General features: G+C 64.6%; 1 protein-coding gene across 1 annotated transcript in view; it reads left to right on the top strand.

The window, feature by feature from the left end:
• gra (granulito) overlaps positions 1-26,358 on the top strand; it is a 385,915-nt gene that overhangs the window by 38,150 nt on the left and 321,407 nt on the right. The gene's annotated exons all lie outside the window — the stretch shown is intronic.

Below are 26,358 nucleotides of genomic sequence, written 5' to 3'. Positions count from 1 at the left end.
TCTCTCGAGCTGCTCTCTCTCTCGGTCTGCTTTTACTCTCGGTCTGCTCTCTCTCTCTCTCGCTCCACTCCCAATCCCGCTTCCTCTGTCGCTCAGTCCCCACTTTCCCTCATCCTCTCTCGCTTGGCTCCCGCACCCTCTCTCGCTCTCACGCTCCCTCTACGGCTCCCTTTCCCTCTGTCTGGTTTTTCGCTCTCTCTCTCTTGGTCCGTTCCCTGTCTCGTTCCGCTATCTCTCTCGGTCTATCTCTCTCGGTCTGCTATCTCCCTCGGTCTGCTATCTCTCTCGGTCCGCTCTCTCTCTCTCTCGGTCCGCTCTCTCTCTCTCTCGGTCCGCTCTCTCTCTCTCTCTCGGTCCGCTTACTCTCTCGGTCTGCTCTCTCTCTCTTGGTCTGCTCTCTCTCTACCTCTCTCTCTCAGGATGCTCTCTCTCTCGTTCTGCTCTCACTCTCGGTCCACTCTCTCTGTTTCGCTACACTCCTGCTCCCTCTATCACTTAGTCCCCACTTTCCCTCAAACTCTCTCGCTCGGCTCCCGCTCCCTCCCTCGCTCGGCTCCCGCTCCCTCTCTCGCTCGGAACCCTCTCCCTCTCTCGCTCGGAACCCGCTCCCTCTCTCGCTCGGAACCCGCTCCCTCTCTCGCTCGTAACCCGCTCCGTCTCTCGCTCGGAACCCGCTCCCTCTCTCGCTCGGAACCCGCTCCCTCTCTCGCTCGGCTCCCGCTCCCTCTCTCGCTCTGCTCCCGCTCCCTCTCTCGCTCGGCTCCCACTCCCTCTCTCGCTGGGCTCCCGCTCCCTCTCTCGCTGGGCTCCCGACCCCTCTCTCACTCGGAACCCGCTCCCTCTCTCGCTCGGCTCCCGCTCCCTCTCTCGCTCGGCTCCCGCACCCTCTCTCGCTCTCACGCTCCCTCTACGGCTCCCTTTCCCTATGTCTGGTTTTTCGCTCTCTCTCTCTTGGTCTGTTCCCTGTCTCGTTCCGCTATCTCTCTCGGTCTATCTCTCTCGGTCTGCTATCTCTCTCGGTCTGCTATCTCTCTCGGTCCGCTCTCTCTCTCTCTCGGTCCGCTCTCTCTCTCTCTCTCTCGGTCCGCTCTCTCTCTCTCGGTCCGCTCACTCTCTCGGTCTGCTCTCTCTCTCTTGGTCTGCTCTCTCTCTACCTCTCTCTCTCAGGATGCTCTCTCTCTCGTTCTGCTCTCACTCTCGGTCCACTCTCTGTTTCGCTACACTCCTGCTCCCTCTATCACTTAGTCCCCACTTTCCCTCAAACTCTCTCGCTCGGCTCCCGCTCCCTCTCTCGCTCGGCTCCTGCTCCCTCTCTCGCTCGGAACCCTCTCCCTCTCTCGCTCGGAACCCGCTCCCTCTCTCGCTCGGAACCCGCTCCCTCTCTCGCTCGGAACCCGCTCCCTCTCTCGCTCTGCTCCCGCTCCCTCGCTCGCTTGGAACCCGCTCCCTCTCTCGCTCGGAACCCTCTCCCTCTCTCGCTCTGCTCCCGCTCCCTCTCTCGCTCTGCTCCCGCTCCCTCTCTCGCTGGGCTCCCGCTCCCTCTCTCGCTGGGCTCCCGCTCCCTCTCTCGCTGGGCTCCCGCTCCCTCTCTCGCTCGGAACCCGCTCCCTCTCTCACTCGGCTCCCGCTCCCTCTCTCGCTCGGCTCCCGCTCCCTCTCTCGCTCTGCTCCCGCTCCCTCTCTCGCTCGGCTCCCGCTCCCTCTCTCGCTCGGCTCCCGCTCCCTCTCTCGCTCGGCTCCCGCTCCCTCTCTCGCTCGGCTCCCGCTCCCTCTCTCGCTCGGCTCCCGCTCTCTCTCTCGCTCGGCTCCCGCTCGGCTCCCGCTCCCTCTCTTGCTCGGCTCCCGCTCCCTCTCTTGCTCGGCTCCCGCTCCCTCTCTCGCTCGGAACCCGCTCCCTCTCTCGCTCGGAACACTTTCCCTCTCTCGCTCGGAACCCGCTCCCTCTCTCGCTCGGAACCCTTTCCCTCTCTCGCTCGGAACCCGCTCCCTCTCTCGCTCGGAACCCGCTCCCTCTCTCGCTCGGAACCCGCTCCCTCTCTCGCTCGGAACCCGCTCCCTCTCTCGCTCGGCTCCCGGTTTCTCTCTCCCCCACTCCCGCTCCCTCTCTCGCTCCGCTCCCTCTCCCTCTTTCTCGGTTTGCTCTCTCCCTCGCCCTCTCCCCACCTCTCTCTCTCTCTCTCTCTCACTTTTTCTGTTTCTCTCCCTCTCTCTCGGTCCTCTGTCTTGGTCCGCTCTCTCCCTCTCCCTCTCCCTTTCTCCTGCTCCTTTTCCCTTTCTCTCGGTCCGCTCTCTCTCTCTCGGACCGCTCTCCCCCTCTCGGTCTGTTCTCCCTCTCTCGGCCCGTCTCTCTCTCTCATTCTGCTCTCTCACTCTCTCTTTGTCTGCTCTCTCTCTCATTCTGCTCTCTCTCTCCCTCTCGGTCTGCTCTCTCTCTCAGTCTCATCTCTCTCTCTCTCGGTCTGCTCTCTCTCTCTCTCGAGCTGCTCTCTCTCTCTCTTGAGCTGCTCTCTCTCTCGAGCTGCTCTCTCTCTCGGTCTGCTTTTACTCTCGGTCTGCTCTCTCTCTCTCTCGCTCCACTCCCAATCCCGCTTCCTCTGTCGCTCAGTCCCCACTTTCCCTCATCCTCTCTCGCTCGGAATCCGCTCCCTCTCTCGCTCGGAACCCGCTCCCTCTCTCGCTCGGAACCCGCTCCGTCTCTCGCTCGGAACCCGCTCCCTCTCTCGCTCGGAACCCCTCCCTCTTTCGCTCGGCTCCCGCTCCCTCTCTCGCTGGGCTCCCGCTCCCTCTCTCGCTGGGCTCCCGCTCCCTCTCTCGCTGGGCTCCCGCTCCCTCTCTCGCTGGGCTCCCGCTCCCTCTCTCGCTCGGCTCCCGCTCCCTCTCTCGCTCGGCTCCCGCTCCCTCTCTCGCTCGGCTCCCGCTCCCTCTCTCGCTCGGCTCCCGCTCCGGCTCCCGCTCCCTCTCTCGCTCGGCTCCCGTTCCCACTCTCGCTCGGCTCCCGCTCCCTCTCTCGCTCGGCTCCCGCTCCCTCTCTCGCTCGGCTCCCGCTCCCTCTCTCGCTCGGCTCCCGCTCCCTCTCTCGATCGGCTCCCGCTCCCTCTCTCGCTCGGCTCCCGCTCCCTCTCTCGCTCGGCTCCCGCTCGGCTCCCGCTCCCTCTCTTGCTCGGCTCCCGCTCCCTCTCTCGCTCGGAACCCGCTCCCTCTCTCGCTCGGAACACTTTCCCTCTCTCGCTCGGAACACGCTCCCTCTCTCGCTCGGAACCCTTTCCCTCTCTCGCTCGGAACCCGCTCCCTCTCTCGCTCGGAACCCGCTCCCTCTCTCGCTCGGAACCCGCTCCCTCTCTCGCTCGGAACCCGCTCCCTCTCTCGCTCGGAACCCGCTCCCTCTCTCGCTCGGCTCCCGGTTTCTCTCTCGCCCCACTCCCGCTCCCTCTCTCGCTCCGCTCCCTCTCCCTCTTTCTCGTTTTGCTCTCTCCCTCGCCCTCTCCCCACCTCTCTCTCTCTCTCTCTCTCACTTTTTCTGTTTCTCTCCCTCTCTCTCGGTCCTCTGTCTTGGTCCGCTCTCTCCCTCTCCCTCTCCCTTTCTCCTGCTCCTTTTCCCTTTCTCTCGGTCCGCTCTCTCTCTCTCGGACCGCTCTCCCCCTCTCGGTCTGTTCTCCCTCTCTCGGCCCGTCTCTCTCTCTCATTCTGCTCTCTCACTCTCTCTTTGTCTGCTCTCTCTCTCATTCTGCTCTCTCTCTACCTCTCGGTCTGCTCTCTCTCTCAGTCTCATCTCTCTCTCTCTCGGTCTGCTCTCTCTCTCTCTCGAGCTGCTCTCTCTCTCTCTTGAGCTGCTCTCTCTCTCGAGCTGCTCTCTCTCTCGGTCTGCTTTTACTCTCGGTCTGCTCTCTCTCTCTCTCGCTCCACTCCCAATCCCGCTTCCTCTGTCGCTCAGTCCCCACTTTCCCTCATCCTCTCTCGCTTGGCTCCCGCACCCTCTCTCGCTCTCACGCTCCCTCTACGGCTCCCTTTCCCTCTGTCTGGTTTTTCGCTCTCTCTCTCTTGGTCCGTTCCCTGTCTCGTTCCGCTATCTCTCTCGGTCTATCTCTCTCGGTCTGCTATCTCCCTCGGTCTGCTATCTCTCTCGGTCCGCTCTCTCTCTCTCTCGGTCCGCTCTCTCTCTCTCTCGGTCCGCTCTCTCTCTCTCTCTCGGTCCGCTTACTCTCTCGGTCTGCTCTCTCTCTCTTGGTCTGCTCTCTCTCTACCTCTCTCTCTCAGGATGCTCTCTCTCTCGTTCTGCTCTCACTCTCGGTCCACTCTCTCTGTTTCGCTACACTCCTGCTCCCTCTATCACTTAGTCCCCACTTTCCCTCAAACTCTCTCGCTCGGCTCCCGCTCCCTCCCTCACTCGGCTCCCGCTCCCTCTCTCGCTCGGAACCCTCTCCCTCTCTCGCTCGGAACCCGCTCCCTCTCTCGCTCGGAACCCGCTCCCTCTCTCGCTCGTAACCCGCTCCGTCTCTCGCTCGGAACCCGCTCCCTCTCTCGCTCGGAACCCGCTCCCTCTCTCGCTCGGCTCCCGCTCCCTCTCTCGCTCTGCTCCCGCTCCCTCTCTCGCTCGGCTCCCGCTCCCTCTCTCGCTGGGCTCCCGCTCCCTCTCTCGCTGGGCTCCCGCTCCCTCTCTCGCTGGGCTCCCGCTCCCTCTCTCGCTGGGCTCCCGCTCCCTCTCTCGCTCGGCTCCCGCTCCCTCTCTCGCTCGGCTCCCGCTCCCTCTCTCGCTCGGCTCCCGCTCCCTCTCTCGCTCGGCTCCCGCTCCCTCTCTCGCTCGGCTCCCGCTCCCTCCCTCGCTCGGCTCCCGCTCCCTCTCTCGCTCGGAACCCTCTCCCTCTCTCGCTCGGAACCCGCTCCCTCTCTCGCTCGGAACCCGCTCCCTCTCTCGCTCGTAACCCGCTCCGTCTCTCGCTCGGAACCCGCTCCCTCTCTCGCTCGGAACCCGCTCCCTCTCTCGCTCGGCTCCCGCTCCCTCTCACGCTCTGCTCCCGCTCCCTCTCTCGCTCGGCTCCCGCTCCCTCTCTCGCTGGGCTCCCGCTCCCTCTCTCGCTGGGCTCCCGCTCCCTCTCTCGCTGGGCTCCCGCTCCCTCTCTCGCTGGGCTCCCGCTCCCTCTCTCGCTCGGCTCCCGCTCCCTCTCTCGCTCGGCTCCCGCTCCCTCTCTCGCTCGGCTCCCGCTCCCTCTCTCGCTCGGCTCCCGCTCCCTCTCTCGCTCGGCTCCCGCTCCCTCTCTCGCTCGGCTCCCGCTCCGGCTCCCGCTCCCTCTCTCGCTCGGCTCCCGTTCCCACTCTCGCTCGGCTCCCGCTCCCTCTCTCGCTCGGCTCCCGCTCCCTCTCTCGCTCAGCTCCCGCTCCCTCTCTCGCTCGGCTCCCGCTCCCTCTCTCGATCGGCTCCCGCTCCCTCTCTCGCTCGGCTCCCGCTCCCTCTCTCGCTCGGCTCCCGCTCGGCTCCCGCTCCCTCTCTTGCTCGGCTCCCGCTCCCTCTCTCGCTCGGAACCCGCTCCCTCTCTCGCTCGGAACACTTTCCCTCTCTCGCTCGGAACACGCTCCCTCTCTCGCTCGGAACCCGCTCCCTCTCTCGCTCGGAACCCGCTCCCTCTCTCGCTCGGAACCCGCTCCCTCTCTCGCTCGGAACCCGCTCCCTCTCTCGCTCGGAACCCGCTCCCTCTCTCGCTCGGCTCCCGGTTTCTCTCTCGCCCCACTCCCGCTCCCTCTCTCGCTCCGCTCCCTCTCCCTCTTTCTCGTTTTGCTCTCTCCCTCGCCCTCTCCCCACCTCTCTCTCTCTCTCTCTCTCACTTTTTCTGTTTCTCTCCCTCTCTCTCGGTCCTCTGTCTTGGTCCGCTCTCTCCCTCTCCCTCTCCCTTTCTCCTGCTCCTTTTCCCTTTCTCTCGGTCCGCTCTCTCTCTCTCGGACCGCTCTCCCCCTCTCGGTCTGTTCTCCCTCTCTCGGCCCGTCTCTCTCTCTCATTCTGCTCTCTCACTCTCTCTTTGTCTGCTCTCTCTCTCATTCTGCTCTCTCTCTACCTCTCGGTCTGCTCTCTCTCTCAGTCTCATCTCTCTCTCTCTCGGTCTGCTCTCTCTCTCTCTCGAGCTGCTCTCTCTCTCGGTCTGCTTTTACTCTCGGTCTGCTCTCTCTCTCTCTCGCTCCACTCCCAATCCCGCTTCCTCTGTCGCTCAGTCCCCACTTTCCCTCATCCTCTCTCGCTTGGCTCCCGCACCCTCTCTCGCTCTCACGCTCCCTCTACGGCTCCCTTTCCCTCTGTCTGGTTTTTCGCTCTCTCTCTCTTGGTCCGTTCCCTGTCTCGTTCCGCTATCTCTCTCGGTCTATCTCTCTCGGTCTGCTATCTCCCTCGGTCTGCTATCTCTCTCGGTCCGCTCTCTCTCTCTCTCGGTCCGCTCTCTCTCTCTCTCTCGGTCCGCTTACTCTCTCGGTCTGCTCTCTCTCTCTTGGTCTGCTCTCTCTCTACCTCTCTCTCTCAGGATGCTCTCTCTCTCGTTCTGCTCTCACTCTCAGTCCACTCTCTCTGTTTCGCTACACTCCTGCTCCCTCTATCACTTAGTCCCCACTTTCCCTCAAACTCTCTCGCTCGGCTCCCGCTCCCTCCCTCGCTCGGCTCCCGCTCCCTCTCTCGCTCGGAACCCTCTCCCTCTCTCGCTCGGAACCCGCTCCCTCTCTCGCTCGGAACCCGCTCCCTCTCTCGCTCGTAACCCGCTCCGTCTCTCGCTCGGAACCCGCTCCCTCTCTCGCTCGGAACCCGCTCCCTCTCTCGCTCGGCTCCCGCTCCCTCTCTCGCTCTGCTCCCGCTCCCTCTCTCGCTCGGCTCCCACTCCCTCTCTCGCTGGGCTCCCGCTCCCTCTCTCGCTGGGCTCCCGACCCCTCTCTCACTCGGAACCCGCTCCCTCTCTCGCTCGGCTCCCGCTCCCTCTCTCGCTCGGCTCCCGCACCCTCTCTCGCTCTCACGCTCCCTCTACGGCTCCCTTTCCCTATGTCTGGTTTTTCGCTCTCTCTCTCTTGGTCTGTTCCCTGTCTCGTTCCGCTATCTCTCTCGGTCTATCTCTCTCGGTCTGCTATCTCTCTCGGTCTGCTATCTCTCTCGGTCCGCTCTCTCTCTCTCTCGGTCCGCTCTCTCTCTCTCTCTCTCGGTCCGCTCTCTCTCTCTCGGTCCGCTCACTCTCTCGGTCTGCTCTCTCCTCTTGGTCTGCTCTCTCTCTACCTCTCTCTCTCAGGATGCTCTCTCTCTCGTTCTGCTCTCACTCTCGGTCCACTCTCTGTTTCGCTACACTCCTGCTCCCTCTATCACTTAGTCCCCACTTTCCCTCAAACTCTCTCGCTCGGCTCCCGCTCCCTCTCTCGCTCGGCTCCTGCTCCCTCTCTTGCTCGGAACCCTCTCCCTCACTCGCTCGGAACCCGCTCCCTCTCTCGCTCGGAACCCGCTCCCTCTCTCGCTCGGAACCCGCTCCCTCTCTCGCTCGGAACCCGCTCCCTCTCTCGCTCTGCTCCCGCTCCCTCTCTCGCTTGGAACCCGCTCCCTCTCTCGCTCGGAACCCTCTCCCTCTCTCGCTCTGCTCCCGCTCCCTCTCTCGCTCTGCTCCCGCTCCCTCTCTCGCTGGGCTCCCGCTCCCTCTCTCGCTGGGCTCCCGCTCCCTCTCTCGCTGGGCTCCCGCTCCCTCTCTCGCTCGGAACCCGCTCCCTCTCTCGCTCGGCTCCCGCTCCCTCTCTCGCTCGGCTCCCGCTCCCTCTCTCGCTCTGCTCCCGCTCCCTCTCTCGCTCGGCTCCCGCTCCCTCTCTCGCTCGGCTCCCGCTCCCTCTCTCGCTCGGCTCCCGCTCCCTCTCTCGCTCGGCTCCCGCTCTCTCTCTCGCTCGGCTCCCGCTCGGCTCCCGCTCCCTCTCTTGCTCGGCTCCCGCTCCCTCTCTTGCTCGGCTCCCGCTCCCTCTCTCGCTCGGAACCCGCTCCCTCTCTCGCTCGGAACACTTTCCCTCTCTCGCTCGGAACCCGCTCCCTCTCTCGCTCGGAACCCTTTCCCTCTCTCGCTCGGAACCCGCTCCCTCTCTCGCTCGGAACCCGCTCCCTCTCTCGCTCGGAACCCGCTCCCTCTCTCGCTCGGCTCCCGGTTTCTCTCTCCCCCACTCCCGCTCCCTCTCTCGCTCCGCTCCCTCTCCCTCTTTCTCGGTTTGCTCTCTCCCTCGCCCTCTCCCCACCTCTCTCTCTCTCTCTCTCTCACTTTTTCTGTTTCTCTCCCACTCTCTCGGTCCTCTGTCTTGGTCCGCTCTCTCCCTCTCCCTCTCCCTTTCTCCTGCTCCTTTTCCCTTTCTCTCGGTCCGCTCTCTCTCTCTCGGACCGCTCTCCCCCTCTCGGTCTGTTCTCCCTCTCTCGGCCCGTCTCTCTCTCTCATTCTGCTCTCTCACTCTCTCTTTGTCTGCTCTCTCTCTCATTCTGCTCTCTCTCTACCTCTCGGTCTGCTCTCTCTCTCAGTCTCATCTCTCTCTCTCTCGGTCTGCTCTCTCTCTCTCTCGAGCTGCTCTCTCTCTCTCTTGAGCTGCTCTCTCTCTCGAGCTGCTCTCTCTCTCGGTCTGCTTTTACTCTCGGTCTGCTCTCTCTCTCTCTCGCTCCACTCCCAATCCCGCTTCCTCTGTCGCTCAGTCCCCACTTTCCCTCATCCTCTCTCGCTTGGCTCCCGCACCCTCTCTCGCTCTCACGCTCCCTCTACGGCTCCCTTTCCCTCTGTCTGGTTTTTCGCTCTCTCTCTCTTGGTCCGTTCCCTGTCTCGTTCCGCTATCTCTCTCGGTCTATCTCTCTCGGTCTGCTATCTCCCTCGGTCTGCTATCTCTCTCGGTCCGCTCTCTCTCTCTCTCGGTCCGCTCTCTCTCTCTCTCGGTCCGCTCTCTCTCTCTCTCTCGGTCCGCTTACTCTCTCGGTCTGCTCTCTCTCTCTTGGTCTGCTCTCTCTCTACCTCTCTCTCTCAGGATGCTCTCTCTCTCGTTCTGCTCTCACTCTCGGTCCACTCTCTCTGTTTCGCTACACTCCTGCTCCCTCTATCACTTAGTCCCCACTTTCCCTCAAACTCTCTCGCTCGGCTCCCGCTCCCTCCCTCGTTCGGCTCGCGCTCCCTCTCTCGCTCGGAACCCTCTCCCTCTCTCGCTCGGAACCCGCTCCCTCTCTCGCTCGGAACCCGCTCCCTCTCTCGCTCGTAACCCGCTCCGTCTCTCGCTCGGAACCCGCTCCCTCTCTCGCTCGGAACCCGCTCCCTCTCTCGCTCGGCTCCCGCTCCCTCTCTCGCTCTGCTCCCGCTCCCTCTCTCGCTGGGCTCCCGCTCCCTCTCTCGCTGGGCTCCCGCTCCCTCTCTCGCTGGGCTCCCGCTCCCTCTCTCACTCGGAACCCGCTCCCTCTCTCGCTCGGAACCCTCTCCCTCTCTCGCTCGGAACCCGCTCCCTCTCTCGCTCGGAACCCGCTCCCTCTCTCGCTCGGAACCCGCTCCCTCTCTCGCTCGGAACCCGCTCCCTCTCTCGCTCGGAACCCGCTCCCTCTCTCGCTCTGCTCCCGCTCCCTCTCTCGCTCGGCTCCTGCTCCCTCTCTCGCTGGGCTCCCGCTCCCTCTCTCGCTGGGCTCCCGCTCCCTCTCTCGCTCTGCTCCCGCTCCCTCTCTCGCTCGGCTCCCGCTCCCTCTCTCGCTCGGCTCCCGCTCCCTCTCTCGCTCTGCTCCCGCTCCCTCTCTCGCTCGGCTCCCGCTCCCTCTCTCGCTCGGCACCCGCTCCGTCTCTCGCTGGGCTCCCGCTCCCTCTCTCGTTCGGCTCCCGCTCCCTCTCTCGCTGGGCTCCCGCTCCCTCTCTCGCTCGACTCCCGCTCCCTCTCTCGCTGGGCTCCCGCTCCCTCTCTCGCTCGGCTCCCGCTCCCTCTCTCGCTCGGCTCCCGCTCCCTCTCTCGCTCGGCTCCCGCTCCCTCTCTCGCTCGGCTCCCGCTCCCTCTCTCGCTCGGCTCCCGCTCCCTCTATCGCTCGGCTCCCGCTCCCTCTCTCGCTCGGCTCCCGCTCCCTCTCTCACTCGGCTCCCGCTCCCTCTCTCGCTCGGCTCCCGCTCCCTCTCTCGCTCGGCTCCCGCTCCCTCTCTCGCTCGGCTCCCGTTCCCTCTCTCGCTCCACTCCCTCTCCCTCTTTCTCTGTTTGCTCTCTCCCTCGCCTTCTTCCCACCTCTCTCTCTCTCTCTCTCTCACTTTTTCTGTTTCTCTCCCTCTCTCTCGGTCCTCTGTCTTGGTCCGCTTTGTCCCTCTCCCTCTCCCTTTCTCCTGCTCCTTTTCCCTTTCTCTCGGTCCGCTCTCTCTCTCTCGGACTGCTCTCCTCCTCTCGGTCTGGTCTCCCTCTCTCGGCCCGTCTCTCTCTCTCATTCTGCTCTCTCACTCTCTCTTGGTCTGCTCTCTCTCTCATTCTGCTCTCTCTCTCCCTCTCGGTCTGCTCTCTCTCTCAGTCTCATCTCTCTCTCTCTCGGTCTGCTCTCTCTCTCTCTCGAGCTGCTCTCTCTCTCTCTTGAGCTGCTCTCTCTCTCGAGCTGCTCTCTCTCTCGGTCTGCTTTTACTCTCGGTCTGCTCTCTCTCTCTCTCGCTCCACTCCCAATCCCGCTCCCTCTGTCGCTCAGTCCCCACTTTCCCTCACCCTCTCTCGCTCGGCTCCCGCACCCTCTCTCGCTCTCACGCTCCCTCTACGGCTCCCTTTCCCTCTGTCTGTTTTTTCGCTCTCTCTCTCTTGGTCTGTTCCCTGTCTCGTTCCGCTATCTCTCTCGGTCTATCTCTCTCGGTCTGCTATCTCTCTCGGTCTGCTATCTCTCTCGGTCCGCTCTCTCTCTCTCGGTCCGCTCTCTCTCTCTCTCGGTCCGCTCTCTCTCTCTCTCTCGGTCCGCTCACTCTCTCGGTCTGCTCTCTCTCTCTTGGTCTGCTCTCTCTCTACCTCTCTCTCTCAGGATGCTCTCTCTCTCGTTCTGCTCTCACTCTCGGTCCACTCTCTCTGTTTCGCTACACTCCTGCTCCCTCTATCACTTAGTCCCCACTTTCCCTCAAACTCTCTCGCTCGGCTCCCGCTCCCTCCCTCGCTCGGCTCCCGCTCCCTCTCTCGCTCGGAACCCTCTCCCTCTCTCGCTCGGAACCTGCTCCCTCTCTCGCTCGGAACCCGCTCCCTCTCTCGCTCGTAACCCGCTCCGTCTCTCGCTCGGAACCCGCTCCCTCTCTCGCTCGGAACCCGCTCCCTCTCTCGCTCTGCTCCCGCTCCCTCTCTCGCTCTGCTCCCGCTCCCTCTCTCGCTGGGCTCCCGCTCCCTCTCTCGCTGGGCTCCCGCTCCCTCTCTCGCTGGGCGCCCGCTGCCTCTCTCGCTGGGCTCCCGCTCCCTCTCTCGCTCGGAACCCGCTCCCTCTCTCGCTCGGCTCCCGCTCCCTCTCTCGCTCGGCTCCCGCACCCTCTCTCGCTCTCACGCTCCCTCTACGGTTCCCTTTCCCTATGTCTGGTTTTTCGCTCTCTCTCTCTTGGTCTGTTCCCTGTCTCGTTCCGCTATCTCTCTCGGTCTATCTCTCTCGGTCTGCTATCTCTCTCGGTCCGCTCTCTCTCTCTCTCGGTCCGCTCTCTCTCTCTCTCTCTCGGTCCGCTCTCTCTCTCTCTCGGTCCGCTCACTCTCTCGGTCTGCTCTCTCTCTCTTGGTCTGCTCTCTCTCTACCTCTCTCTCTCAGGATGCTCTCTCTCTCGTTCTGCTCTCACTCTCGGTCCACTCTCTGTTTCGCTACACTCCTGCTCCCTCTATCACTTAGTCCCCACTTTCCCTCAAACTCTCTCGCTCGGCTCCCGCTCCCTCTCTCGCTCGGAACCCTCTCCCTCTCTCGCTCGGAACCCGCTCCCTCACTCGCTCGGAAACCGCTCCCTCTCTCGCTCGGAACCCGCTCCCTCTCTCACTCGGAACCCGCTCCCTCTCTCGCTCGGAACCCGCTCCGTCTCTCGCTCGGAACCCGCTCCCTCTCTCGCTCGGAACCCTCTCCCTCTCTCGCTCTGCTCCCGCTCCCTCTCTCGCTCTGCTCCCGCTCCCTCTCTCGCTCGGCTCCCGCTCCCTCTCTCGCTGGGCTCCCGCTCCCTCTCTCGCTGGGCTCCCGCTCCCTCTCTCGCTCGGAACCCGCTCCCTCTCTCGCTCGGCTCCCGCTCCCTCTCTCGCTCGGCTCCCGCTCCCTCTCTCGCTCTGCTCCCGCTCCCTCTCTCGCTCGGCTCCCGCTCCCTCTCTCGCTCGGCTCCCGCTCCTTCTCTCGCTGGGCTCCCGCTCCCTCTCTCGCTCGTTCCCGCTCCCTCTCTCGCTGGGCTCCCGCTCCCTCTCTCGCTCGACTCCCGCTCCCTCTCTCGCTCGACTCCCGCTCCCTCTCTCGCTCGGGCTCCCGCTCCCTCTCTCGCTGGGCTCCCGCTCCCTCTCTCGCTCGGCTCCCGCTCCCTCTCTCGCTCGGCTCCCGCTCCCTCTCTCGCTCGGCTCCCGCTCCCTCTCTCGCTCGGCTCCCGCTCCCTCTCTCGCTCGGCTCCCGCTCCCTCTCTCGCTCGGCTCCCGCTCCCTCTCTCGCTCGGCTCCCGCTCGGCTCCCGCTCCCTCTCTCGCTCGGCTCCCGCTCCCTCTCTCGCTCGGCTCCCGCTCCCTCTCTCGCTCGGCTCCCGCTCCCTCTCTCGCTCGGCTCCCGCTCCCTCTCTCGCTCGGCTCCCGTTCCCTCTCTCGCTCCGCTCCCTCTCCCTCTTTCTCGGTTTGCTCTCTCCCTCGCCTTCTCCCCACCTCTCTCTCTCTCTCTCTCTCTCTTTTTCTGTTTCTCTCCCTCTCTCTCGGTCCTCTGTCTTGGTCCGCTCTCTCCCTCTCCCTCTCCCTTTCTCCTGCTCCTTTTCCCTTTCTCTCGGTCCGCTCTCTTTCTCTCGGACTGCTCTCCTCCTCTCGGTCTGTTCTCCCTCTCTCGGCCCGTCTCTCTATCTCATTCTGCTCTCTCACTCTCTCTCGGTCTGCTCTCTCTCTCTCTCGAGCTGCTCTCTCTCTCTCTTGAGCTGCTCTCTCTCTCGGTCTGCTTTTACTCTCGGTCTGCTCTCTCTCTCTAGCTCCACTCCCAATCCCGCTCCCTCTGTCGCTCAGTCCCCACTTTCCCTCACCCTCTCTCGCTCGGCTCCCGCACCCTCTCTCGCTCTCACGCTCCCTCTACGGCTCCCTTTCCCTCTGTCTGGTTTTTCGCTCTCTCTCTCTTGGTCCGTTCTCTGTCTCGTTCCGCTATCTCTCTCGGTCTGCTATCTCTCTCGGTCTGCTATCTCTCTCGGTCTGCTATCTCTCTCGGTCTGCTATCTCTCTCGGTCCGCTCTCTCTCTCTCGGTCCACTCTCTCTCTCTCTCTCTCGGTCCGCTCTCTCTCTCTCTCTCGGTCCGCTCTCTCTCTCTCTCTCGGTCCGCTTACTCTCTCGGTCTGCTCTCTCTCTCTTGGTCTGCTCTCTCTCTACCTCTCTCTCTCAGGATGCTCTCTCTCTCGTTCTGCTCTCACTCTCGGTTCACTCTCTCTGTCTCGCTACACTCCTGCTCCCTCTTTCACTCAGTCTCCACTTTCCCTCAACCTCTCTCGCTCGGCTCCCGCTCCCTCTCTCGCTCGGCTCCCGCTCCCTCTCTCGCTCGGAACCCTCTCCCTCTCTCGCTCGGAACCCGCTCCATCTCTCGCTCGGAACCCGCTCCCTCTCTCGCTCGGAACCCGCTCCGTCTCTCGCTCGGAACCCGCTCCGTCTCTCGCTCGGAACCCGCTCCCTCTCTCGCTCGGCTCCCGCTCCCTCTCTCGCTCGGCTCCCGCTCCCTCTCTCGCTCGGCTCCCGCTCCCTCTCTCGCTCGGCTCCCGCTCCCTCTCTCGCTCGGCTCCCGCTCCCTCTCTCGCTCGGCTCCCGCTCCCTCTCTCGCTCGGCTCCCGCTCCCTCTCTCGCTCGGCTCCCGCTCCCTCTCTCGCTCGGCTCCCGCTCCCTCTCTCGCTCGGCTCCCGCTCCCTCTCTCGCTCGGCTCCCGTTCCCTCTCTCGCTGGGCTCCCGCTCCCTCTCTCGCTCGTTCCCGCTCCCTCTCTCGCTGGGCTCCCGCTCCCTCTCTCGCTCGACTCCCGCTCCCTCTCTCGCTCGACTCCCGCTCCCTCTCTCGCTGGGCTCCCGCTCCCTCTCTCGCTGGGCTCCCGCTCCCTCTCTCGCTCGGCTCCCGCTCCCTCTCTCGCTCGGCTCCCGCTCCCTCTCTCGCTCGGCTCCCGCTCCCTCTCTCGCTCGGCTCCCGCTCCCTCTCTCGCTCGGCTCCCGCTCCCTCTCTCGCTCGGCTCCCGCTCCCTCTCTCGCTCGGCTCCCGCTCCCTCTCTCGCTCGGCTCCCGCTCCCTCTCTCGCTCGGCTCCCGCTCCCTCTCTCGCTCGGCTCCCGCTCCCTCTCTCGCTCGGCTCCCGCTCCCTCTCTCGCTCGGCTCCCGCTCCCTCTCTCGCTCGGCTCCCGCTCCCTCTCTCGCTCGGCTCCCGCTCCCTCTCTCGCTCGGCTCCCGCTCCCTCTCTCGCTCCGCTCCCTCTCCCTCTTTCTCGGTTTGCTCTCTCCCTCGCCTTCTCCCCACCTCTCTCTCTCTCTCTCTCTCTCTTTTTCTGTTTCTCTCCCTCTCTCTCGGTCCTCTGTCTTGGTCCGCTCTCTCCCTCTCCCTCTCCCTTTCTCCTGCTCCTTTTCCCTTTCTCTCTGTCCGCTCTCTCTCTCTCGGACTGCTCTCCTCCTCTCGGTCTGTTCTCCCTCTCTCGGCCCGTCTCTCTCTCTCATTCTGCTCTCTCACTCTCTCTTTGTCTGCTCTCTCTCATTCTGCTCTCTCTCTCCCTCTCGGTCTGCTCTCTCTCTCAGTCTCATCTCTCGCTCTCTCGGTCTGCTCTCTCTCTCTCTCGAGCTGCTCTCTCTCTCTCTTGAGCTGCTCTCTCTCTCGGTCTGCTTTTACTCTCGGTCTGCTCTCTCTCTCTAGCTCCACTCCCAATCCCGCTCCCTCTGTCGCTCAGTCCCCACTTTCCCTCACCCTCTCTCGCTCGGCTCCCGCACCCTCTCTCGCTCTCACGCTCCCTCTACGGCTCCCTTTCCCTCTGTCTGGTTTTTCGCTCTCTCTCTCTTGGTCCGTTCTCTGTCTCGTTCCGCTATCTCTCTCGGTCTGCTATCTCTCTCGGTCTGCTATCTCTCTCGGTCTGCTATCTCTCTCGGTCTGCTATCTCTCTCGGTCCGCTCTCTCTCTCTCGGTCCACTCTCTCTCTCTCTCTCTCGGTCCGCTCTCTCTCTCTCTCTCGGTCCGCTCTCTCTCTCTCTCTCGGTCCGCTTACTCTCTCGGTCTGCTCTCTCTCTCTTGGTCTGCTCTCTCTCTACCTCTCTCTCTCAGGATGCTCTCTCTCTCGTTCTGCTCTCACTCTCGGTTCACTCTCTCTGTCTCGCTACACTCCTGCTCCCTCTTTCACTCAGTCTCCACTTTCCCTCAACCTCTCTCGCTCGGCTCCCGCTCCCTCTCTCGCTCGGCTCCCGCTCCCTCTCTCGCTCGGAACCCTCTCCCTCTCTCGCTCGGAACCCGCTCCATCTCTCGCTCGGAACTTTCTCCCTCTCTCGCTCGGAACCCGCTCCGTCTCTCGCTCGGAACCCGCTCCCTCTCTCGCTCGGAACCCGCTCCCTCTCTCGCTCGGCTCCCGCTCCCTCTCTCGCTCGGCTCCCGCTCCCTCTCTCGCTCGGCTCCCGCTCCCTCTCTCGCTCGGCTCCCGCTCCCTCTCTCGCTCGGCTCCCGCTCCCTCTCTCGCTCGGCTCCCGCTCCCTCTCTCGCTCGGCTCCCGCTCCCTCTCTCGCTCGGCTCCCGCTCCCTCTCTCGCTCGGCTCCCGCTCCCTCTCTCGCTCGGCTCCCGCTCCCTCTCTCGCTCGGCTCCCGCTCCCTCTCTCGCTCGGCTCCCGCTCCCTCTCTCGTTCGGCAACTGCGTCCTCGTTCGGCACCTGCGCCCTCTCTTGCTTGGCTCCCGCTCCCTCTCTCCTTGGGCTCCCGCTCCCTCTCTCGCTGGGCTCCCGCTCCCTCTCTCGCTCGACTCCCGCTCCCTCTCTCGCTGGGCTCCCGCTCCCTCTCTCGCTGGGCTCCCGCTCCCTCTCTCGCTGGGCTCCCGCTCCCTCTCTCGCTGGGCTCCCGCTCCCTCTCTCGCTGGGCTCCCGCTCCCTCTCTCGCTGGCTCCCGCTCCCTCTCTCGCTCGGCTCCCGCTCCCTCTCTCGCTCGGCTCCCGCTCCCTCTCTCGCTCGGCTCCCGCTCCCTCTCTCGCTCGGCTCCCGCTCCCTCTCTCGCTCGGCTCCCGTTCGGCTCCCGCTCCCTCTCTCGCTCGGCTTCCGTTCCCTCTCTCGCTCGGCTCCCGCTCCCTCTCTCGCTCGGCTCCCGCTCCCTCTCTCGCTCGGCTCCCGCTCCCTCTCTCGCTGGGCTCCCGCTCCCTCTCTCGCTCGGCTCCCGCTCCCTCTCTCGCTCGGCTCCCGCTCCCTCTCTCGCTCGGCTCCCGCTCCCTCTCTCGCTCGGCTCCCGCTCCCTCTCTCGTTCGGCAACTGCGTCCTCTCTCGTTCGGCACCTGCGCCCTCTCTTGCTTGGCTCCCGCTCCCTCTCTCCTTGGGCTCCCGCTCCCTCTCTCGCTGGGCTCCCGCTCCCTCTCTCGCTGGGCCCCCGCTCCCTCTCTCGCTGGGCTCCCGCTCCCTCTCTCGCTCGACTCCCGCTCCCTCTCTCGCTGGGCTCCCGCTCCCTCTCTCGCTGGGCTCCCGCTCCCTCTCTCGCTGGGCTCCCGCTCCCTCTCTCGCTCGGCTCCCGCTCCCTCTCTCGCTCGGCTCCCGCTCCCTCTCTCGCTCGGCTCCCGCTCCCTCTCTCGCTCGGCTCCCGCTCCCTCTCTCGCTCGGCTCCCGCTCCCTCTCTCGCTCGGCTCCCGTTCGGCTCCCGCTCCCTCTCTCGCTCGGCTTCCGTTCCCTCTCTCGCTCCGCTCCCTCTCCCTCTTTCTCGGTTTGCTCTCTCCCTCGCCTTCTCCCCACCTCTCTCTCTCTCTCTCTCTCACTTTTTCTGTTTCTCTCCCTCTCTCTCGGTCCTCTGTCTTGGTCCGCTCTCTCCCTCTCCCTCTCCCTCTCCCTTTCTCCTGCTCCTTTTCCCTTTCTCGCGGCCCGCTCTCTCTCTCTCGGACTGCTCTCCCCCTCTCGGTCTGTTCTCCCTCTCTCGGCCCGTCTCTCTCTCTCATTCTGCTCTCTCACTCTCTCTTGGTCTGCTCTCTCTCTCCCTCTCGGTCTGCTCTCTCTCTCAGTCTCATCTCTCTCTCTCTCGGTCTGCTCTCTCTCTCTCACTCGAGCTGCTCTCTCTCTTGAGCTGCTCTCTCTCTCGGTCTGCTTTTACTCTCAGTCTGCTCTCTCTCTCTCGCTCCACTCCCAATCCCGCTCCCACTGTCGCTCAGTCCCCACTTTCCCTCACCCTCTCTCGCTCGGCTCCCGCACCCTCTCTCGCTCTCACGCTCCCTCTACGGCTCCCTTTCCCTCTGTCTGGTTTTTCGCTCTCTCTCTCTTGGTCCGTTCTCTGTCTCGTTCCGCTATCTCTCTCGGTCTGCTATCTCTCTCGGTCTGCTATCTCTCTAGGTCTGCTATCTCTCTCGGTCTGCTATCTCTCTCGGTCCGCTATCTCTCTCTCGGTCCACTCTCTCTCTCTCTCTCTCGGTCCGCTCTCTCTCTCTCTCGGTCCGCTCTCTCTCTCTCTCGGTCCGCTTACTCTCTCGGTCTGCTCTCTCTCTCTTGGTCTGCTCTCTCTCTACCTCTCTCTCTCAGGATGCTCTCTCTCTCGTTCTGCTCTCACTCTCGGTCCACTCTCTCTGTCTCGCTACACTCCTGCTCCCTCTTTCACTCAGTCCCCACTTTCCCTCAACCTCTCTCGCTCGGCTCCCGTTCCCTCTCTCGCTCGGCTCCCGCTCCCTCTCTCGCTCGGAACCCTCTCCCTCTCTCGCTCGGAACCCGCTCCCTCTCTCGCTCGGAACCCGCTCCGTCTCTCGCTCGGAACCCGCTCCCTCTCTCGCTCAGCTCCCGCTCCCTCTCTCGCTCTGCTCCCGCTCCCTCTCTCGCTCGGCTCCCGCTCCCTCTCTCGCTGGGCTCCCGCTCCCTCTCTCGCTGGGCTCCCGCTCCCTCTCTCGCTGGGCTCCCGCTCCCTCTCTCGCTGGGCTCCCGCTCCCTCTCTCGCTCGGCTCCCGCTCCCTCTCTCGCTCGGCTCCCGCTCCCTCTCTCGCTCGGCACCCGCTCCCTCTCTCTCTCGGCTCCCGCTCCCTCTCTCGCTCGGCTCCCGCTCCCTCTCTCGCTCGGCTCCCGCTCCCTCTCTCGCTCGGCTCCCGCACCCTCTCTCGCTCGGCTCCCGCTCCCTCTCTCGCTCGGCTCCCGCTCCCTCTCTCGCTCGGCTCCCGCTCCCTCTCTCGTTCGGCACCTGCGTCCTCTCTCGTTCGGCACCTGCGCCCTCTCTTGCTTGGCTCCCGCTCCCTCTCTCCTTGGGCTCCTGCTCCCTCTCTCGCTGGGGTCCCGCTGCCTCTCTCGCTCCTCTACCGCTCCCTGTCTCGCTCGGCTCCCGCTCCCTCTCTCGCTCGGCTCCCGCTCCCTCTCTCGCTGGGCTCCCGCTCCCTCTCTCGCTCGGCTCCCGCTCCCTCTCTCTCTCGGCTCCCGCTCCCTCTCTCGCTCGGCTCCCGCTCCCTCTCCCTCTCTCTCGGTCCCCGCTCCCTCTCCCTCTCTCTCGGTCCGCTCACTCCCTTGCCCTCTTCCCCTCTCTCCCTCTCCCTCTCGCTCTCCATTTCTCCTGCTCCCTTTCCCTTTCTCTCGGTCCGCTCTCTCTCTCTTGGACCGCGTTCCCTCTCTCGGACATCTCTCCCTCTCTCGGTCTGTTCTCCCTCTCTCGGCCCTGTCTCTCTCTCTCTCTCAAATGCTCTCTCTCTCTCTCAGTCCGCACTCTCTCTCTCTCTCTCTCGGTCCGCTCACTCTCTCGGTCTGCTCTCTCTCTCTCTCTTGGTCTGCTCTCTCTCTCTCTCTCAGGCTGCTCCCTCTCTCAGGCTGCTCTCTCTCTCGCGCTGCTCTCTCTCTCTCTCTCGGGCTGCTCTCTCTCTCGGGCTGCTCTCTCTCTCGGGCTGCTCTCTCTCTCGGGCTGCTCTCTCTCTCTGGCTGCTCTCTCTCTCGGGCTGCTCTCTCTCTCGGGCTGCTCTCTCTCTCGGGCTGCTCTCTCTCCCGGGCTGCTCTCTCTCCCGGGCTGCTCTCTCTCTCGGGCTGCTCTCTCTCTCGGGCTGCTCTCTCTCTCGGGCTGCTCTCTCTCTCGGGCTGCTCTCTCTCTCGGGCTGCTCTCTCTCTCGGGCTGCTCTCTCTCTCGGGCTGCTCTCTCTCTCGGTCTGCTCTCACTCTCGGTCCGCTCTCTCTCTCTCAGACCGCTCTGCCTCTCTCGGTTTATTCTCCCTCTCTTGGGCTGGTCTCACTCTCTCTCTCGGTCCACTCTCTCTCTCTCGCTCCACTCCCGCTCATGCTCCCTCACTCGCTCAGTCCCCACTTTCCCTCACCCTCTCTTGCTCGGCTCCCACTCACTCTCTCACTTGGCTCCCGCTCCATCTCTCGCTCAGGTTCCGCACCCTCTCTTGCCCCGCTCCCACTCCCTCGCTCGCTCATTTCCTTCTCCCTCTCTCTTGGTCCGCTCTCTCCCTCGCCATTTTCCCACATCTCTCTCTATCTCTCCCTCTCCCTCTCCCTCTCCCTCTCTCTTTCTCCTGCTCCCTTTCCCTTTCTCGGTCCGATCTCTCTCTCTCAGACCGCTCTCCCTCTCTCGGTTTCTTCTCCCTCTCTCGGGCTGGTCTCACTCTCTCTCCTGGTCTACTCTCTCTCTCTCTCTCGTTCTGCTCTCTCCCTCTCTCTCTGTCTCTCTCGAGCTGCTCTCTCTGTCTCTCGGGCTCCTCTCTCTGTCTGCTCTCACTCTTGGTCCGCTCTCTCTCTCTCGCTCCACTCCCACTCACGCTCCCTCTCTCGCTGAATCCCCACTTTCCCCCACCCTCTCTTGCTCGGCTCCCACTCCCTCTCTCGCTCGGCTCTCGCTCCCTCTCTCGCTCGGCTCCCGCTCCCTCTCTCGCTCGGCTCCCGCTCCCTCTGTCGCCCGGCTCCCCCGCCCTCTCTCGACTGGCTCCCGCGCCCTCTCTCGCCCGGCTCCCGCTCCCTCCCTCGCCCAGCTCCCGCTCCCTCTCTCGCCCGGCTCCCGCTCCCTCTCTCGCCCGGCTCCCGCTCCCTCTCTCGCCCGACTCCCGCTCCCTCTCTGGCTCGTCTCCCGCTCCCTCTCTGGCTCATCTCCGGCTCCCTCTCTCGCTTGTCCCACGCTTCCTCTCTGGCTCGTCTCCCGCTCCCTCTCTCGCTCGGCTCCCGCTCCCTCTCTCGCTCGGTTCCCGCTCCCTCTCTCACTCGGCTCCCGCTCCCTCTCTCGCTCGGCTCCCACTCCCTCTCTCGCTCGGCTCGCGCTCCCTCTCTCGCTCGGCTCCCACTCCCTCTCTCGCCCTGCTCCCTCTCCCTCTCTCTCGGTCCGCTCTCTGCCTCGCCCTCTTCCCCTCTCTTCCTCTGCCTCTCCCTTTTTCTTGCTCCCTTTCCTTTTCTCTCGGACCGCTCTCCCTCTCTCGGACTGTTCTCCCTCTCTTGGCCCGGTCTCTCTCTCTCATTCCGCTCTCTCCCTCTCTCTCTCTCAGTCTGCTCTCTCTCTCTCTCTCAGTCCGCTCTCACTCTCTCTCTCGGTCCGCTTCTCTCTCACTCTCTCGGTCCACTCACTCTCTCGGTCTGCTCTCTCTCTCTCTCGGTCTGTTCTCTCTCACTCTCTCTCGGGTTGCTCTCTCTCTCAGTCTGCTCTCACTCTCGGTCCGCTCTCTCTCTCTCGCTCCACTCCCGCTCACGGTCCCTCCCTCGCTCAGTCCCCACTTTCACTCACCCTCTCTCGCTCGGCTCCCGCTCCCTCTCTCGCTCGGCTCCCGCTCCCTCTCTCGCTCGGCTCCCGCTCCCTCTCTCGCTCGGCACCCGCTCCCTCTCTCTCTCGGCTCCCGCTCCCTCTCTCGCTCGGCTCCTGCTCCCTCTCTCGCTCGGCTCCCGCTCCCTCTCTCGCTCGGCTCCCGCTCCCTCTCTCGCTCGGCTCCCGCTCCCTCTCTCGCTCGGCTCCCGCTCCCTCTCTCGTTCGGCACCTGCGTCCTCTCTCGTTCGGCACCTGCGCCCTCTCTTGCTTGGCTCCCGCTCCCTCTCTCCTTGGGCTCCTGCTCCCTCTCTCGCTGGGCTCCCGCTGCCTCTCTCGCTCCTCTACCGCTCCCTGTCTCGCTCGGCTCCCGCTCCCTCTCTCGCTCGGCTCCCACTCCCTCTCTCGCTCGGCTCCCGCTCCCTCTCTCTCTCGGCTCCCACTCCCTCTCTCGCTCGGCTCCCGCTCCCTCTCCCTCTCTCTCGGTCCCCGCTCCCTCTCCCTCTCTCTCGGTCCGCTCACTCCCTTGCCCTCTTCCCCTCTCTCCCTCTCCCTCTCGCTCTCCATTTCTCCTGCTCCCTTTCCCTTTCTCTCGGTCCGCTCTCTCTCTCTTGGACCGCGTTCCCTCTCTCGGACATCTCTCCCTCTCTCGGTCTGTTCTCCCTCTCTCGGCCCTGTCTCTCTCTCTCTCTCAAATGCTCTCTCTCTCTCTCAGTCCGCACTCTCTCTCTCTCTCTCTCGGTCCTCTCACTCTCTCGGTCTGCTCTCTCTCTCTCTCTCTCTCTTGGTCTGCTCTCTCTCTCTCTCTCAGGCTGCTCCCTCTCTCAGGCTGCTCTCTCTCTCGCGCTGCTCTCTCTCTCTCTCTCGGGCTGCTCTCTCTCTCGGGCTGCTCTCTCTCTCGGGCTGCTCTCTCTCTCGGGCTGCTCTCTCTCTCGGGCTGCTCTCGCTCTCGGGCTGCTCTCTCTCTCGGGCTGCTCTCTCTCTCGGGCTGCTCTCTCTCCCGGGCTGCTCTCTCTCTCGGGCTGCTCTCTCTCTCGGGCTGCTCTCTCTCTCGGGCTGCTCTCTCTCTCGGGCTGCTCTCTCTCTCGGGCTGCTCTCTCTCTCGGGCTGCTCTCTCTCTCGGTCTGCTCTCACTCTCGGTCCGCTCTCTCTCTCTCAGACCGCTCTGCCTCTCTCGGTTTATTCTCCCTCTCTTGGGCTGGTCTCACTCTCTCTCTCGGTCCACTCTCTCTCTCTCGCTCCACTCCCACTCATGCTCCCTCACTCGCTCAGTCCCCACTTTCCCTCACCCTCTCTTGCTCGGCTCCCACTCACTCTCTCACTTGGCTCCCGCTCCATCTCTCGCTCAGGTTCCGCACCCTCTCTTGCCCCGCTCCCACTCCCTCGCTCGCTCATTTCCTTCTCCCTCTCTCTTGGTCCGCTCTCTCCCTCGCCATTTTCCCACATCTCTCTCTATCTCTCCCTCTCCCTCTCCCTCTCCCTCTCTCTTTCTCCTGCTCCCTTTCCCTTTCTCGGTCCGATCTCTCTCTCTCAGACCGCTCTCCCTCTCTCGGTTTCTTCTCCCTCTCTCGGGCTGGTCTCACTCTCTCTCCTGGTCTACTCTCTCTCTCTCTCTCGTTCTGCTCTCTCCCTCTCTCTCTGTCTCTCTCGAGCTGCTCTCTCTGTCTCTCGGGCTCCTCTCTCTGTCTGCTCTCACTCTTGGTCCGCTCTATCTCTCTCGCTCCACTCCCACTCACGCTCCCTCTCTCGCTGAATCCCCACTTTCCCCCACCCACTCTTGCTCGGCTCCCACTCCCTCTCTCGCTCGGCTCTCGCTCCCTCTCTCGCTCGGCTCCCGCTCCCTCTCTCGCTCGGCTCCCGCTCCCTCTGTCGCCCGGCTCCCCCGCCCTCTCTCGACTGGCTCCCGCGCCCTCTCTCGCCCGGCTCCCGCGCCCTCTCTCGCCCGGCTCCCGCTTCCTCTCTCGCCCGGCTCCCGCTCCCTCCCTCGCCCAGCTCCCGCTCCCTCTCTCGCCCGGCTCCCGCTCCCTCTCTCGCCCGGCTCCCGCTCCCTCTCTCGCCCGACTCCCGCTCCCTCTCTGGCTCGTCTCCCGCTCCCTCTCTGGCTCATCTCCGGCTCCCTCTCTCGCTTGTCCCACGCTTCCTCTCTGGCTCGTCTCCCGCTCCCTCTCTCACTCGGCTCCCGCTCCCTCTCTCGCTCGGTTCCCACTCCCTCTCTCACTCGGCTCCCGCTCCCTCTCTCGCTCGGCTCCCACTCCCTCTCTCGCTCGGCTCGCGCTCCCTCTCTCGCTCGGCTCCCACTCCCTCTCTCGCCCTGCTCCCTCTCCCTCTCTCTCGGTCCGCTCTCTGCCTCGCCCTCTTCCCCTCTCTTCCTCTGCCTCTCCCTTTTTCTTGCTCCCTTTCCTTTTCTCTCGGACCGCTCTCCCTCTCTCGGACTGTTCTCCCTCTCTTGGCCCGGTCTCTCTCTCTCTCATTCCGCTCTCTCCCTCTCTCTCTCTCAGTCTGCTCTCTCTCTCTCTCTCAGTCCGCTCTCACTCTCTCTCTCGGTCCGCTTCTCTCTCACTCTCTCGGTCCACTCACTCTCTCGGTCTGCTCTCTCTCTCGGTCTGTTCTCTCTCACTCTCTCTCGGGTTGCTCTCTCTCTCAGTCTGCTCTCACTCTCGGTCCGCTCTCTCTCTCTCTCTCCACTCCCGCTCACGGTCCCTCCCTCGCTCAGTCCCCACTTTCACTCACCCTCTCTCGCTCGGCTCCCGCTCACTCTCTCGCTCCTCTCCCGCGCCCTCTATCGCTCAGCTCCCGCGCCCTCTATCGCTCAGCTCCCGCGCCCTCTATTGCTCAGCTCCCGCGCCCTCTATCGCTCGGCTCCCGCGCCCTGTCTCGCTCGGCTCCCGTGCCCTGTCTCGCTCGGCTCCCGCTCCCTCTCTCGATCATCTCCAGCTCCCACTCCCGATCGGCTCCCGCTCCCTCTCTCGCTGGGCTCCCGCTCCCTCTCTCGCTGGGCGCCCGCTCCCTCTCTCGCTTGGCTCCCGCTCCCTCTCTCGCTGGGCTCCCGCTCCCTCTCTCGCTGGGCTCCCGCTCCCTCTCTCGCTGGGCTCCCGCTCCCTCTCTCGCTGGGCTCCCGCTCCCTCTCTCGCTGGGCTCCCGCTCCCTCTCTCGCTGGGCTCCCGCTCCCTCTCTCGCTCGGCTCCCGCTCCCTCTCTCGTTCGGCTGCCGCTCCCTCTCTCGCTCGGCTCCCGCTCCCTCTCTCGCTCGGCTCCCGATACCTCTCTCGCTCGGCTCCTGGTCCCTCTCTCGCCCAGCTCCCTCTCCCTCTCTCTCAGTCCGCTCTCTCTCTCTCGCTCCACTCCCGCTCACGCTCCCTCTCTCGATCATCTCCAGCTCCCACTCCCGATCGGCTCCCGCTCCCTCTCTCGCTCGGCTCCCGCTCCCTCTCTCGCTCGGCTCCCGCTCCCTCTCTCGCTCGGCTCCCGCTCCCTCTCTCGCTCGGCTCCCGCTCCCTCTCTCGCTCGGCTCCCGCTCCCTCTCTCGCTGGGCTCCCGCTCCCTCTCTCGCTGGGCTCCCGCTCCCTCTCTCGCTGGGCTCCCGCTCCCTCTCTCGCTGGGCTCCCGCTCCCTCTCTCGCTGGGCTCCCGCTCCCTCTCTCGCTGGGCTCCCGCTCCCTCTCTCGCTGGGCTCCCGCTCCCTCTCTCGCTCGGCTCCCGCTCCCTCTCACGCTCTGCTCCCGCTACCTCTCTCGCTCGCCTCACGCTTCCTCTCTCGCTCGGCTCACGCTCCCTCACTCGCTCAGCTCCCTCTCCCTCTCTCGCTCGGCTCACGCACCCTCTCTGGATCGGCTCCCGATCCCTCTCTGGCTCATCTCCCGCTCCCTCTCTGGCTCGTCTCGCGCTCCCTCTCTGGCTTGTCTCGCGCTCCCTCTCTGGCTCGTCTCGCGCCCCCTCTCTGGCTCGTCTCGCGCTCCCTCTCTGGCTCGTCGCGCGCTCTCTCTCTGCCTCTTCTCCCGCTCCCTCTCTGGCTCGTCTCACGCTCCCTCTCTGGCTCGTCTCGCGCTCCCTCTCTGGCTCGTCTCGCGCTCCCTCTCTGGCTCGTCTCGCGCTCCCTCTCTGGCTCGTCTCGCGCTCCCTCTCTGGCTCGTCTCGCGCTCCCTCTCTGGCTCGTCTCGCGCTCCCTCTCTGGCTCGTCTCGCGCTCCCTCTCTGGCTCGTCTCCCGCTCCCTCTCTGGCTCGTCTCCTGCTCCCTCTCCGCTCGGCTTCTGCTCCCTCTCTCTCGGTCCGCGCTCTCATTCGCCATCTCCCCACATGTCTCCCTCTCCCTCTCCCTCTTTCCCTCCCTGTCCCTCTCCCTCTCCCTCTCTCTTTCTCCTGCTCCCTTTCCCTTTCTCTCGGTCCACTCTCTCTCTCTCAGACCGCTCTCCCTCTTTCGGTTTCTTCTCCCTCTCTCGGCCTGGTCTCACTCTCTCTCTCTCCCTCTCTCTCTTTCGGTCTGCTCTCTCTCTCTCTCTCTCGGTCTGCTCTCTCCCTCCCTCTCTGTCTCTCTCGAGCTGCTCTCTCTGTCTCTCGGTCTACTCTCTCTGTCTGCTCTCACTCTCGGTCCGCTCTCGCTCCACTTTCACTCACGCTCCCTCTCTCGCTGAATCCCCACTTTCCCTCACCCTCTCTTGCTCGGCTCCCGCTCCCTCTCTCGCTCGGCTCCCGTTCCCTCTCTCGCACGGCTCCCGCTCCCTCTCTCGCTCGGCTCCCGCTCCCTCTCTCGCACGGCTCCCGCTCCCTCTCTCGCACGGCTCCCGCTCTCTCTCTCGCTCGGCTCCCGCTCCCTCTCTCGCTCGGCTCCCGCTCCCTCTCTCGCTCGGCTGCTGCTCCCTCTCTCGCCCGGCTCCCGCTCCCTCTTTCGCCCCGCTCTATCTCCCTCTCGGTCCGCTCTCTCCCTCGCCATCTCCCCACCTCTCTCTCTCTCTCCCACTCTCTACCTCTCCCTCTCTCTTTCTACTGGTCACTCATCCTTTCTCTCGGTCCGCTCTCTCTCTCTCAGAACGCTCTCCTTCTCTCGTTTTCTTCTCCCTCTCTCGGCCTGGTCTCATCTCTCTCTCGGTCCGCTCTCTCCCTCTCTCTCTGTCTCTCTCGGGCTGCTCTCTCTCACTCTCAGTCCACTCTCTCTCTCTCGCTCCACTCCCGCTCTCGCTTCCTCTCTCGCTCAGATCCCACCTTTCCTCACCCACTCTTGCTCGGCTCCCACTCACTTTCTCACTTGCCTCCTGCTCCATCTCTCGCTGGGCTCCCGCTCCATCTCTCGCTGGGCTCCCGCTCCATCTCTCGCTCGGCTCCTGCTCCCTCTCTCGCTCGGGTCCCACATCCTGTCTCGACCAGCTCCCTCTCCCTCCCTCGCTCCGC

Source organism: Carcharodon carcharias, chromosome 6 (genome assembly GCF_017639515.1).
Source record: "Carcharodon carcharias isolate sCarCar2 chromosome 6, sCarCar2.pri, whole genome shotgun sequence".
NCBI lineage: Eukaryota > Metazoa > Chordata > Chondrichthyes > Lamniformes > Lamnidae > Carcharodon > Carcharodon carcharias.
Note: the sequence above shows the minus strand (reverse complement) of the source record. Positions and strands in the feature narration are given on the sequence as shown.